The sequence below is a fragment of the Camelus bactrianus genome, chromosome 5 (assembly GCF_048773025.1).
Source record: "Camelus bactrianus isolate YW-2024 breed Bactrian camel chromosome 5, ASM4877302v1, whole genome shotgun sequence".
NCBI lineage: Eukaryota > Metazoa > Chordata > Mammalia > Artiodactyla > Camelidae > Camelus > Camelus bactrianus.
Genome location: NC_133543.1, coordinates 97,034,818 through 97,047,538, shown reverse-complemented (window position 1 = coordinate 97,047,538; position 12,721 = coordinate 97,034,818). Strand labels below are relative to the sequence as shown.

Here is a 12,721-nt window from a genome sequence, read left to right as displayed (position 1 = left end):
AAAGGAATAAACCAAGTCTTCATCTCATTTAAGATGTGAAAAGCAAGATAGTTATAAATAGTCCATATACAACTTTACATAGTTTATATATACATTATATGGTTGATTTCCAATTAGCCACCAAACAGAGGCTGGTGGGGTTGACCCAGGGCTGCGGCAGCTTCTCCAGTGGGAGCCTTGCTAAAACACTCCTGCTCAGCCCTAAAGTCATCTCCTCCTCCCGGCTTGCACCGCTGACGGCTTCATTCTCTGCAGGCCACTCATCAAAGTGAACCATCAGCCCTTGGAGACTGCCAACCAGCACATCTAAAATCTACCCACGCCTGGTACCGGGGTCCGGTCCACAAGTTCTACTGGGTGTCCTCTGTGTGCCTGGCATCACATCGTGCCTCAGAGTGGCCTGCAAGATTCCGTCCACTCCCCAAGCCTGCCGGGCACACGGCAGACTGAGGATGACCTTCCCTGGGATGCTCTCCTGCAGTCCGGGGCTGTCACTGAGGGCCATGAGGTTGAGGACGGACAAGACCCCTCTGGCCCAGCATCTGCCCAGGACCTCTTTGCCCTCTCTCCAAGCTTCCGTTTACCCAAGATTTCCTACTAGGACTTTTGCCATTGCCACCATCATTTATGGCAACCACGCTCATCAGTCTCCCGCTACTAAACACTCTTAATGTGGAGTTTCCTGACCCCTTCCTTCCATGCCACCGAATCCTTCCTGAAGTTAAGGCTTCCGTTATATTTATTTAGCATCTCTGACCTTAGCGATAGCCTTGGTTTTTTTGGTAGGAACACACAAGACTAGAAACATGGAAAGGTGCTGGATATTTGATGTTGCCTGGTGAGAACTCCAGCAACACAAAATGTGCTCAAAGAATGGTCCCACGTGGGCCTCAGTGATGGATGCTTCCTGGCTCCCTCCTTCTGGTGCCAATCGTGCACTCTGGGAAGTCAATCACCAACCAGATTTCCCTTTCCTTCGGTCTGCTCGGTGGTCGTCAGATGTGAAAATCCACAAGTGGAAAGAACAGGAACGGTGGACGATTGATGGTCCTTAATGAGGAGCCCACAGTTTCTTTAATCCAGGGGGGCCAGAGCACGTGGAGCGGGTCCCCTCCTTTCTGCTCAGACCCTCCCAGACCTGCACCCCCTGGAGTAATGCCCACAGAGCCCTCTCTCACAAAGAAAGGCAAGAAGCTGGTGGGCCCCTTGACGGTCAACAGTGGTGGGAAACAAGGTGGCCTCTGGGTGATGAGCAGTGCCGATCCTGTGTCTGTGAATAATAAAGACAACTGAGCTGACTGATAGGATGAAAATTAGGGTGAATTAATCCTTTCACCATTTAACGTTGCTTTTAGTAGGAAACTACTTTACCACTTAAGAGAAGCAGACAGGCTTGGTAAAATCCCTCCCATCCCAGAATACTGAATTCAGCTCTGCTCTATTTAGAAAGGTGTCAGGAGTTTTGAGGACCTAAATGCCTAGAAACGTGCACGTATTGGGGAAGAGGGAAGAGGCATCGGAGCGGATAAAACAGAGTCAAGAGCCAACGTGCTGAGATCCACACACTTGATTCTGCAGGAAAGGCCTTCACTCATGGCTCAGTCATTCTTCCTTTCCTTTGAGTTCGTTTTAGTTTCGTGCACAGCCTTGAGACCTTAGCAGTTAAGCACAGCAAATCAGAAGGGTGGTTGACACCATCAGGGGCAGAACAGTGAAAGCAGAGACCAACAGGTTGAGAAACTAATGGTAAGGGGAAGAAACAGGAAAGAGAAAGGCAAACTAAAATCACTACAGTTTGGTCCATTTAGTGTAGAGATAAGGCGCCCCGCAGTTTTCAATAGCCACTTCACGCGTCCATTCATCCACCCATCCAAGCTGTATGGAACGCCTGTTGTACGGGACAGGCCCTTGGTTTCAGACCACAGAATACATTCTAGGTTGTTTAAGTGGAAGGGGATTCAGGAGAGGCAGCTCACAGAATATGTAGTAAAACCAGAGGGAAAGGTTCAGTGCTACACAGCCATGGACAACAGCAGCCAGGTTTTAAAAAAAATCAGAACAAGAAACTCAGGCTGTTCTAGGAGAATTCTCCCTGCTTCTGCTGCTCCACACTCGCACCTCGGATGGGATGACACCGTGGACCAGACATGAGAACCCTGCCCCCCAACGCCTCCAGCGCTGTGCTTGCAGGAAAAGCATGGCGCCTGCCTCGCCTTGCTCACGTCTTCCTCCCAAGACTTTTGCACGTGGGTCTCCTGGACAGATCCCAGGCTGCAGCCCAGCTGCAAAGACATCCAGGAAACGCAGTTGTTCCCCTCCTTGCCTTTACAGCACAGAAGGGCAACTCCATGTAGTATCGGGGGTTCAGGTGAGTGTGGAGCCAGCCAACCCACAGCACGCGCCTTGGTCTGACCTCTGGCCCCGCTCATCCACACGGACCCCGCTTCTCACACTTAACTTCCAGACGACAGTAGCAGCACGGCATGCTCCCACCCGGCACAAAGCAAGTCCCCGCCACACGGGCGGAAATCTGTTCATTCTCTGCCTTCACCTCCACCCGACTCCTGCCAAGTCCCCGCAGTCACTGCGAACCTCTAGGTGATGTCTGTTCCCTCAGTTAATCCCAGTTCATCTCCGTATCCTATGCACTAGAATTAGAAAGTTAACTGGTACCAACTTGCCCTGAATAAAATAGTAGAAGAAAAGGAAGGAGGAAATGTTGGTTACATATAATTGTATATATAACTGGGTGAGGAAGAAAAGTTGGGGAGCTACTCTAGTCCTGGGTTCTCCAGCTGGTCACAAGGCAATGGTTGTATTTGTCGTTTTTTATTCTACTCCCCATTCGGTCTTCCTTTTGTCCTCAGTCAGCACCTCAACTTGTCAAGATTCTGCACCTGCTGACGTGAGCCAAACCGTCTCCAGTTCCTGCCAGGTGTGAGCACTTCCTGATCCTGCAGATAGAAGACGCTTTCGTCTTCTTAATTAAGTTTTGCCATTGAACATGCCAGTATTAGAAGGCACTGGCAGGGATGGTCTGGGTTCCCAAATGCTTCGTAATTCCATTGTGAACCAGCAGCTCTATTTCTCCCTGATGAGCTAACATGGTAATGCTAATGCCTGTTTTGGGGTTTCTTTGGCCGGTTTGTACAGTGGCATTAGGAGCCCCATGTAGCCTGGGAGCAATCTTAACTTCTTGTTCAACAGTCATTGTTGTTCCTTAGGTGAAGGCGTTTATTTATTTTTTAATGGCGGCACTGGAGATTGAACCCAGGACCTCGTGCACGCTAGGTACGCACTCTACCACTGAAAGCACTCGTTCTTTGACTACCAAGCTCTCTAACCTAGTAAAACCCAAAGTTGTGGTGGAGGAAGCAACATTTTTTCACCTCGGTGACGAGGTGTGATTGATCCCAAGAGCTACTACTACCACCTCCGTCCTTTGGTCGTAGCTACAGAAGCAGCAGGACCGTGTGCCGGTCAGGGACTGAGGGCATGTATCACGCCCTGTAACTGCACCCCATCCTCACCAAGCGTGGCCTGCTGGCTGGTGGAAGAGCAGGCATCCCCAGTAACCCCTCCTGCTCTGAGGACAACTGTTTCTAGGAAGTGGAGAAAGCTAAGGGCAGGCAATTGTGTGCTCATTTCCTTATTTATTTACATCTATTGGTTTAATAAATAAATGTATTTATTTCAGCACAATAATCTGAAGCCATCTTGTATGGGTTACAATGGTGGGAAAATAAGGCACTCGGTCAGTCACACACGACGTGGCCGGAGGAGCGTGGGTGCGAGGAGGGCGGCTCCGCACCCGGAAGAGGTGGTTCATCCAGGGAGGACACAGCGCTGCTCCCTCCATGGGGAGGAGGGTCCAGTGTGACTGACCCATCAACTCGTTACTGACTGAGCCCCTGGGACATGGCACCTTCCTGGGGGTTCAGCATTGTCTCCCCTGTGACAGTGGCCACAGGAAAAGAGGAGACTCACGTGGTTGAGCCCAGGTGCAACTTCTATTTTTGCCCCTGGGGCACCTGGTTTATGAACCCAGCTGGGAAATCAGCTGACTGACATCCGTAGAGCAGACCCATCTCATTACTGACGACCTCCTCAGCACTGAGTGCTCTCTGGTCACATGAGACACAAATATCTGTTCCCTTTGGCGTGCTCTGAAAAGTCCATCCAAAATACCTCTTCCCCGAAACTCCTCACTCATCTCCAAATCTTGTTCTTTTCAAGTCAAAACATTTGTCTCTGCCCTACAGAAATCCAAGAGGTGTTTCTCAAAAGCAGAAGAGTTACCTGCAAAAGAATCATGCCTTTACCCTAGAAGCCTGGAGTCACAAGCTGTCACTTTCCCGCTGCAGCCTGCCCCGGGTTTTGGCAAGGATCCCACGGGCCATGGCCATACAGGCCACAGACGCTTGGAGCAAATCTGCCGGATCAGATGGAGCAGTGATGTGGCTGCTTCCCCTACAACCTGGACCAGCGGCCGGGCCCCACTTAAAACTGGTAGCTTCCTGGGTGACTTGGTAAATGAATCAGAGATGCAAACTCCAGTGTGCTGTATGTTCGCTTGAGAACTGAAAAGGTCCACAAGACCTGTGCTGCTTTCTCACGGCAGGAAGTGACAACCAGGCAACAGAGCCTGGACAGCGTACTGAGATGGCAGGCCTCTCAGCTGCTGAGGAGTTCATCCCCTACTCCCTGACACGGACATATCTTACAAGGCATCTAAGCGTCTGCTACTTCCTGCTCACCAGCATGGTGTCATCAGCGTGGACCAGCACGTGTAAGGTGATGGCATCCATAGCTCTGTAAGGGAAGTATGACCCACAGCTGGAGAACAGCTGATAACCCTAAGGCAAAATGATGAAGGTGTGCTGCTATCCCCATCAGGTGAAAGCAAATCTATTGTGGCATTCTTCCTGGAAAATCCAGGAGGCTGTGAGGGTGGTGTGGAACAGGGTGGTGACAAGGGAGGAGGTGAGCGATGGTTAGATTGTAGATATATTTTGAAGGTCAAATTCATAAGACTTGCTGATGAATTAGCTGAGAAGGGGAAAAGAGAAAAAGTAAGGGTGAGCTTTTTGGCTTGAGCAGCTGTGTGAGTGATGTTGACAAGGATGGAAAAATAAGATAGGAGAAGGAGAACTGGTGAATAGGTATGTGTTGGGGGACATGCAGAGAGGTCTGGCTCTGACATGTTAAATTTGAGATGTCTAGACTACGTCTAAGTGCTGAGCCTGCAATTAGACATAAAAGTTAGGTATTCAAGAAGGCAACCAGGACTGGAAACATGTTTGAATATTATCTGCATGTAAGTAATATTTAAAGCTATCATCTCAGGGTGACTGTAAATAGAGAAAACAGCCCAGGGAAGAGCTCGAGGACATTCGAACATTAAGCAGTCAGGAAATAAAGTTTTAAGAAAGGGAGACTGAGAAGAACAAAGAAAATCTGGAGAGTAATCAAATGTGTCAAATGCTGCTGAAAAGTCAAGTAAGACAGGAATTAAAAACTGACTGGAGTATCCAATGTTCACAGCAGCCAAGTCACAGAAGCAGCCTAAATGTTCATTGACAGATGACTAGATAAAGAGGATGTGATGTGTATATATACAATGGAATATTACTCAGCCATAAAAAAGAATAATGCCATTTGCAGCAATATGGATGGACCTAGAGATTATCATATTAAGTATGTCAGACAGAAAAAGGCAAATGTCATGATATCATTTATATGTAGAATCTAAAAAATAATAATGCAAGTGAACATATTTACAAACCAGAAATAGACACACAGACATAGAAAACAAACTTATGGTTACCAAAGGGGAAAAGGGTGGTGGAGGAGGGATAAATTAGGAATTTGGAATTAACATATACACACTACTATGTATAAAATAGATAAACAGGACCTAGTATACAGCACAGAGAATTATATTCAGTATCTTGTAATAACCTATAACAGAAAAGAATCTGAAAAATATATATATGTAATTTTTTTTTAAAAAAACTGACTGGTGTATGTTACAAGGCGATGTACGACAGCAGCCTGGACAACAGTGTCAGTGGCTTAGTGCGGGTGAATGCCTGGGCAGAGTCCAAGAAGGAACAGGACAAGAAGTAGGAAGAGCAAGTGCAGAGAAAGCTTGAGGAATTTTGCTTTAAGAGCAGAATGGGGAGTGGGGTCGGGGAGCTTCTTAAAAATGTATGTTTATGTGCTGATGGAAATGACCCACTAGAGGGGTGAAATTAATGACGCAGCATGAAAGGGGCATAACTGCCGAGCCCAGCTGTCGAATGGGTGAGAGAAGGTGAAATCCATAAGGGGAGGTGTGGCCATGGATGAAAATGGGAAGAATTCATCACCTGAGACAGGAACGAGGCACTGACGGACCAGGTGAAGGGCCAAGGAGGCAGTTCTCTTACGACTGCTTCCAGCTTCTCAGTGAAATAAGAAGCCACAATATCAATTATGAGTGAGGAAGAAGGAGGAATGTCGGAGACTTTAGGAGAAAGAAGAGGGTGTGAAATAAAACATCTCGGCAGGTAAAAGAGAGTAAGAAACTCAGTTCCTTACAGGAAAGGTATTTTCTAAGTTGGGTTTTAAAGTCAGACACCTCTTCAAAAAACACAGACCCAAGAAACGCAGAAAAGAGGGGAAATGAAAGGATGGTCTCTTTTTTTCTAGTACTGAAGATGTTAAAGCAGGTGACTGTATTTGAGAAAAAATACAATTATAATACTACCTTCAGATATAGAAATCTTGATAGACGCACTGTTTTGTGCTGGCTCTCCCGTGTGTGGCGGACACCGTCCCTCTGTTCTCCCATACTGCCCTGTGCCATGCAGTTAAATGGGGCCGTATAATTAGTTCTGGCCCAAGGACTATGAGTAGAAACACCGTATCAAAACATAGCACATGAACCTCAGCTGTCTCTTCCCTGCCACAGTGACTAAGGACGGCACAAGTTTCAGACGGTGCCGTTACAAGACGGTGGGGTCTCCAATAGCCGGGGTCCCTGAGGAACTTCATGGAGCAGAGCCTCCTATCAGCCCACAACGGGTACAAATCATGAATGAAAAAAAACAGCTACTATCACCTTAATCTACTGGGGCTTTAGTCACAATCTATAACTTAGTTGATCCTAATACAGTTACTGTGGAAAACTTTTGAATTTTTCTAGTAGTTATATATAACACATAATTGCAATTTATGGATGACTACAAGCTTTGAATCCTTCACAAGGTAATGAGGAGGTCCTTCTTGTAGTGACACTCATTCAAAATGGAATCACCTTTAGGGAATCCCATCAGTTAAATGATAAGCTGATACGGACTCAAACCATCTTCTGACTTTATCCTTTCTGTCAGTTTAAATTCCACGATTGCAAACTTGGCTCATTAGCAATGACTCATAGACAAATACTTAAAAGATATAAAAAAGAAATCTGAGTGATCAGGATTACACAGATAGGACAGCAGCAAGGATTAGGAAGACTCTGACAGGTCTTGAGGGGGTGAGGACCTTTTCTCTCATGGACGCTTCCATGTATCCAAAGGAAGAAAATATTTCCAAAGCCATGGCCTGTCATTCTGGTACCCGCCTGCTGTAGTTCTTGTCTAACTGAGGGAAAAAACACATTCCCATCCTTAACTCCAGCTTGTAAAAGACAGAACCTTTTCCTTATGTTCTTCAGGGACCAAAGTAGACAAGTTAACTAGCAAACAAGGTGGATTTGAATCCTGGCCCTTCCCTTTCGTAATTACATAGTCCTGGGCATTCTACTTAGTGCTCTGAGCCTGTCCCCACATCTGATCTTGCATTTGATCACACGAGGAGCAGAACAGAGTGATTTAAGCACACCAGCTAGGGAGTAGGGCTGCCCCAGCACAACACCTGGTTCCACTGTTCACTCTCTGTGCACTTTATCTGAGCCTCTGTTTCCTCCTCTATAAAATCAAGACAAGATAGTCTCTATCCATTCACCTCACAGTGCTGCCTGAGGGTTCCCCTGGATTATGTCCAGTCAGTGCTTAGCACATAGTAGGTACTAAATTCAATAAACGGTAGTTATGATTATATGGAAATGATACTAAAATTTTAGTGCCGTCAACATGAAGGATAACACGTGTAAAGCACATAGAAAATGTGTAATTAATGGGCAGAAAAGGGAGACAGAACAGCTTGCTACCTCGCCCATTTCTGAGAAGACACTGGAAAGAAAGGTCCTGTAGGCACTCAGCTACCGGGAGTCAGTTCAGTTGCCATGATTGAGAGTCTGGGGAGGCCTCCCCCACACTGAGACCAGGATTGAGACCCCGTGTCCAGCATGTGACAGCTGTCTGGGATTACAACATATTCTAAATATAAACAATAAAGGAAAACTCTTAGAAAATGTCTTAATATTAAAAAAAAAAACCTATGGTTACCAAAGGGAAGGGAGGGATAAATTAGGGGGTGGGGATTAACAGATACACATTAGTATATATAAAATAGATAAACAACAAGGACCTACTGTATACCACAGGGAACTATATTCAATTTCTTGTAATAACATATAATGGAAAAGAATCTGAAAACGAAAAATATATATGTATGTATATGTATAATTGATTCACTTTGCTGTACACCTGAAACTAACATTGTAAGTCAATGACACTTCAATAAAAAATGTTTAAAAATTGTGAACTACATTCAATTATCTTGTAATAACCTATAATGGAAAAGAATCTGAAAAAGAATATATATACATATAACTGAATCACCTTGCTGTACACCTGAAACTAATAGACCATTGTAAATCAACTACACTTCAGCTAAAAAAAAAAAGAGATCTTCTGAACTTCCTTTGAAAAATCTAAACTCTGTAACACTAGTGTAGATAACTACCCCATTACTATACAACAGAGAGTAGAGAAGAAAATTATAAGGTTTTGGAGGAAAGGAAGGAATTCTCAAGAGAGCTGAAATTTCCACCAGTGTAAGTTCATTTGTGACTCATCATATTTTATAATGAAAATATCTACCATTTGTTTTGCATTATAAGTTGGTCTAAAAAATACCCCCATCTAAGACTCCCAAACCCTGGGGCTCTTTTGCTTGGTAGATGCCAGGTTGCAAAATACAAGGTACTGTACCATCCTGACTACCGTTGTAGCTACTTTGAATCCAAAACACAGCTAATCATGGATTTAGCTCCCCCTGGCGGTGGTGCATGAATTTAACACACAAAACCTACGGTAAAAGTTGAAAGGCATCCTAGGGCTTATCTAGTTAAAACCTTTCTTTTTATAAATGGGTAAATCAAGGCTCAGAGGGGATGAGGGTGTGGCTGCCCAAGGCTCGTGGTGGGGAGTGCCTGAGTGCAGAACGAACCCAGCTCTCTGGCCTCGAGCTGATTTAAACACCTACACTGCCTGTACCCAGTGCAGATGGAAAAGCACCCTCCCACCTCCACCCCAAGCTTCCAGACCTTCAGAGTCTCGTGAGATATTTAATCTGCACAATTTTACTATCAAATGGTCAAATTCTTGGCCTGGATGCTTAGAAACAGGTTGCGGTAAACCAAGAAAACACAGGTGCCGGGTCCACCGAGACCCACCAAATCTGACCCGCAGGGCATGGGCCCGGTCTCTCTTCCACCTGCTTCCCAGGGGCTTCGCCTACTTGGCCAGACTTGGGAACCACAGTCACCAAGAATTGGGGAAAACGAGTAAAAACCTATTCCTCCACGGCCAAAATGTGGCAGAGATTTTCGTCCTCAGTGGGTCTCACGAGGGCCTGAGTCACAACCAAGAGGGATGTGTTTGTTAGCTAATCATGATTGTCCCTTCCCCTGCATGGGCCTCAGCAGCCCCCAGGAAGGTCCCTCATGGCAGCCTGACCTCAGTGAGTGCTCTGCAAGCCTGGGGCTGGCCCTTGGCATGACTTCCCAGTGCACGGGGACACTGGGTTCACCTCTCAGGGCGCTCGTCTTAGCCAAGCTCCCAGAGGATGCCTCTCTGTGGGTTTAGCTGAGAAATATAACCATCCAGCCCACTTGACCTTAAGGCACTCATCCCTAGAGGCTCCGCGGCTTTGTCAACATGGAATCAGGAGACGAGGAGGGCATAGCTCAGTGGTAGGAACCATGCTTAGCACACGTGAGATCCTGGGCTCAACCCTAGTATCTGCATCAAAAAATAGGTAAACCTAATTGCCACTTCCCCGCACCTCCACCCCACCCCCCTAAAAAAGAAACATGGAATCAGAGTGAGGGCAGGCAGCTGGATGGCCCTGATTGCTGGCGGCATTAGCTGGCGGCATTAAGTTTTAGTGGAAACTGGGCTGTGGGCTAGCACCACGGGGCCCCTGCCCCCTTCCACCCAGAGTCCCCACACCCTCTGTGTCTCCCATGTGTGATTATGCCTCTAAGGCAGACCCATCACTTCACCCAGTCTGAGTCCACTCTGGCCTTTGGGACCTTTCTGTCTTATAAAGGTGACCTTGCAGCTCTCACTTTCAGTTTTTGTGGGTTTGTTTTTTTGTTTTTTGTTTTTTGGTTTTTTTTTTTTGATAATTTGTTAAAATTATCATGTTTTAATACCACTATTTTATAAAAGAAGGGACATTTTAACTCTCCCCCAAATAGAAAGGGCTAACCACCAATGAAGAATGGTCATTTAAATGGAATTAGTTAAGAGGGGAGGGTATAGCTCAAGTGGCAGAGTGCCTGCTTAGCATGCACGAGGTCCTGCGTTCAATCCCCAGTGCCTCTTCAATAAGTAAACTTAATTACCCTTCCCCAAAATAAAAAAGATTTTAAAAAAGATTTAGAAATAGGAACTAAATGTAATGTAGTAGCTCAGGTTGGACCCTGGAACATCACAGGGCATTAATGGAAAACCTGATGAAATACAAATCAAGTCTGTGGTTAGTCACTAGAATTGTGCCAATATTAATTGCTTAGTTTTGATAAATGTCCAGGTTATGTAAGGTGTTAGCAATGGGGAAAGCTGAGTGGAGGGTACATGTAAATTCTCTGTACTACATTTTACAACACTTTAATAAATCTAAAATTATTTATAAATAAAAAGTTAAAAATAATAATAACATGGAAGAAAAAGGAGACAAGTGACAGCCTGAGGTTCCTCGGGTTAGACCTTGGAACCAGGTGGCAGGTGGCACTGGCCTTGAAGAGAAGAGGAAACCTCCCTCCCTGAGATCACAGGAAAGGGTGGGACAGGGACACAGATAATTTGCTAATATATCTGCCCCCCCAAAGTTTGAAATAGAAGACTTTTCATTAATAAAATAACTTAATAAATTATGGGGCAAAATAGATAAAAGAAAGTTGTTTATAAATGAAGGGGAAATAGGTACATGGAACACATAAAATACAGATTAAAACCAGCAATGAATGGTTAACGTTACATAGAGAGAAAAAAGCAGCAGCCTTGGACCATGTTCCATCTTCAAACGATTCTGCTCTGCAAGGATTCAGAGGGCTGAAATCAGCAACCTAGAAAAGCCTTACATGAGAGCACCAGGTGAATTATGGAGGCTATTTTCAAGATTGCACCAAAATAATGGCAGGACGTTGAGAGGGAAAGAAATAGGGGTGTGAAAGTGAGCAAAGCCTGAGGGAAGTCAGTTGTTCTGTGCAAGGAATAAATTCCACAAGACCCTGCAGTAACCACTATTTCCTATTGAATCCTTCCATTTATTCTCAGGAACAAACCCAGGCCCTGGCAGAAATTTTAATACATCCTCCTACTATATTTACTTACAATTCTCCTTCAGTGGTAATCACTCTGTAATATATAGAAATAGCGAATCACTATGCTGTGCACCGGGAACTAACATAGTGCTGTAGGTCAATGACGCTTCAATTAAAAAACAAAAAAACCAAACAGCAAATAAACAAAACAAAAGTTCTCCTTCATTTAAAGTATGAATAACCAGCTTCTTAGCAGCAACAAGTACAAAATCTGAACTTTAATATACTTTTTAAATGCCAAAAAATAAACAGCACAATAATCATTCATTCATAATACTTGTTTCTAGCCCTCCATTTTTGGCGCGGGGGACAAGTATATACGTTTAAACTCAAAAGGGCTATATTAAGTAATACAGATTACATAACTTAAAATTAATACATAAAAATCAAGAAATTTTATTGTATTACTGTAAAAAGAATGTTGATTTTTTTAGATAATATTATCACCTTGGGAAATATTGCATGTTCTCTTTTAAATGGATGTTGCCCTGGAACATCACAGCTTAATAGTGAGTTAGGACTCTTCGGTTGCAAGCAACAGACTCCAACTCTGATCGACTTAAGCCAAAAAGTACTTAACAGAAGGATACTATGTGTGTGTTTGGGAGATGACAGAATTGTCATTGCTCTAGAATCAAAGGAATAGCTAATGGGGGAGGAACCAAAGCCCCTTCCAGGACCCAGGGAGAGGAGCTATAATGGTTGCACCAAGGCCCTAACACTGGTTGAAACCAGCACCAACTGCATTTTCGTTCCTGGTCCTTCTGCTGAAGAGTTAAAGTAGGGAGAGAATCTATTTGGTGAGCTTGGAGCCTGGGGAAAGGCAGGGCACTACAATGAACAGTGCCTCAGAACCAGCCATGGTTCTCATAGGTAATTCAGAAAAGGGCTCTTATTGGAAGAAATGGAAATGGATGGGGAGTAATCACTACCAGCCTTTTTCTCTTATGCCATTAT

At 44.9% G+C, this 12,721-nt stretch overlaps 1 protein-coding gene across 3 annotated transcripts in view; it reads right to left on the bottom strand.

Annotated features, from left to right (window-relative positions):
- FBXO36 (F-box protein 36) overlaps positions 1–12,721 on the bottom strand; it is an 86,866-nt gene that overhangs the window by 7,495 nt on the left and 66,650 nt on the right. The window lies entirely within an intron of this gene.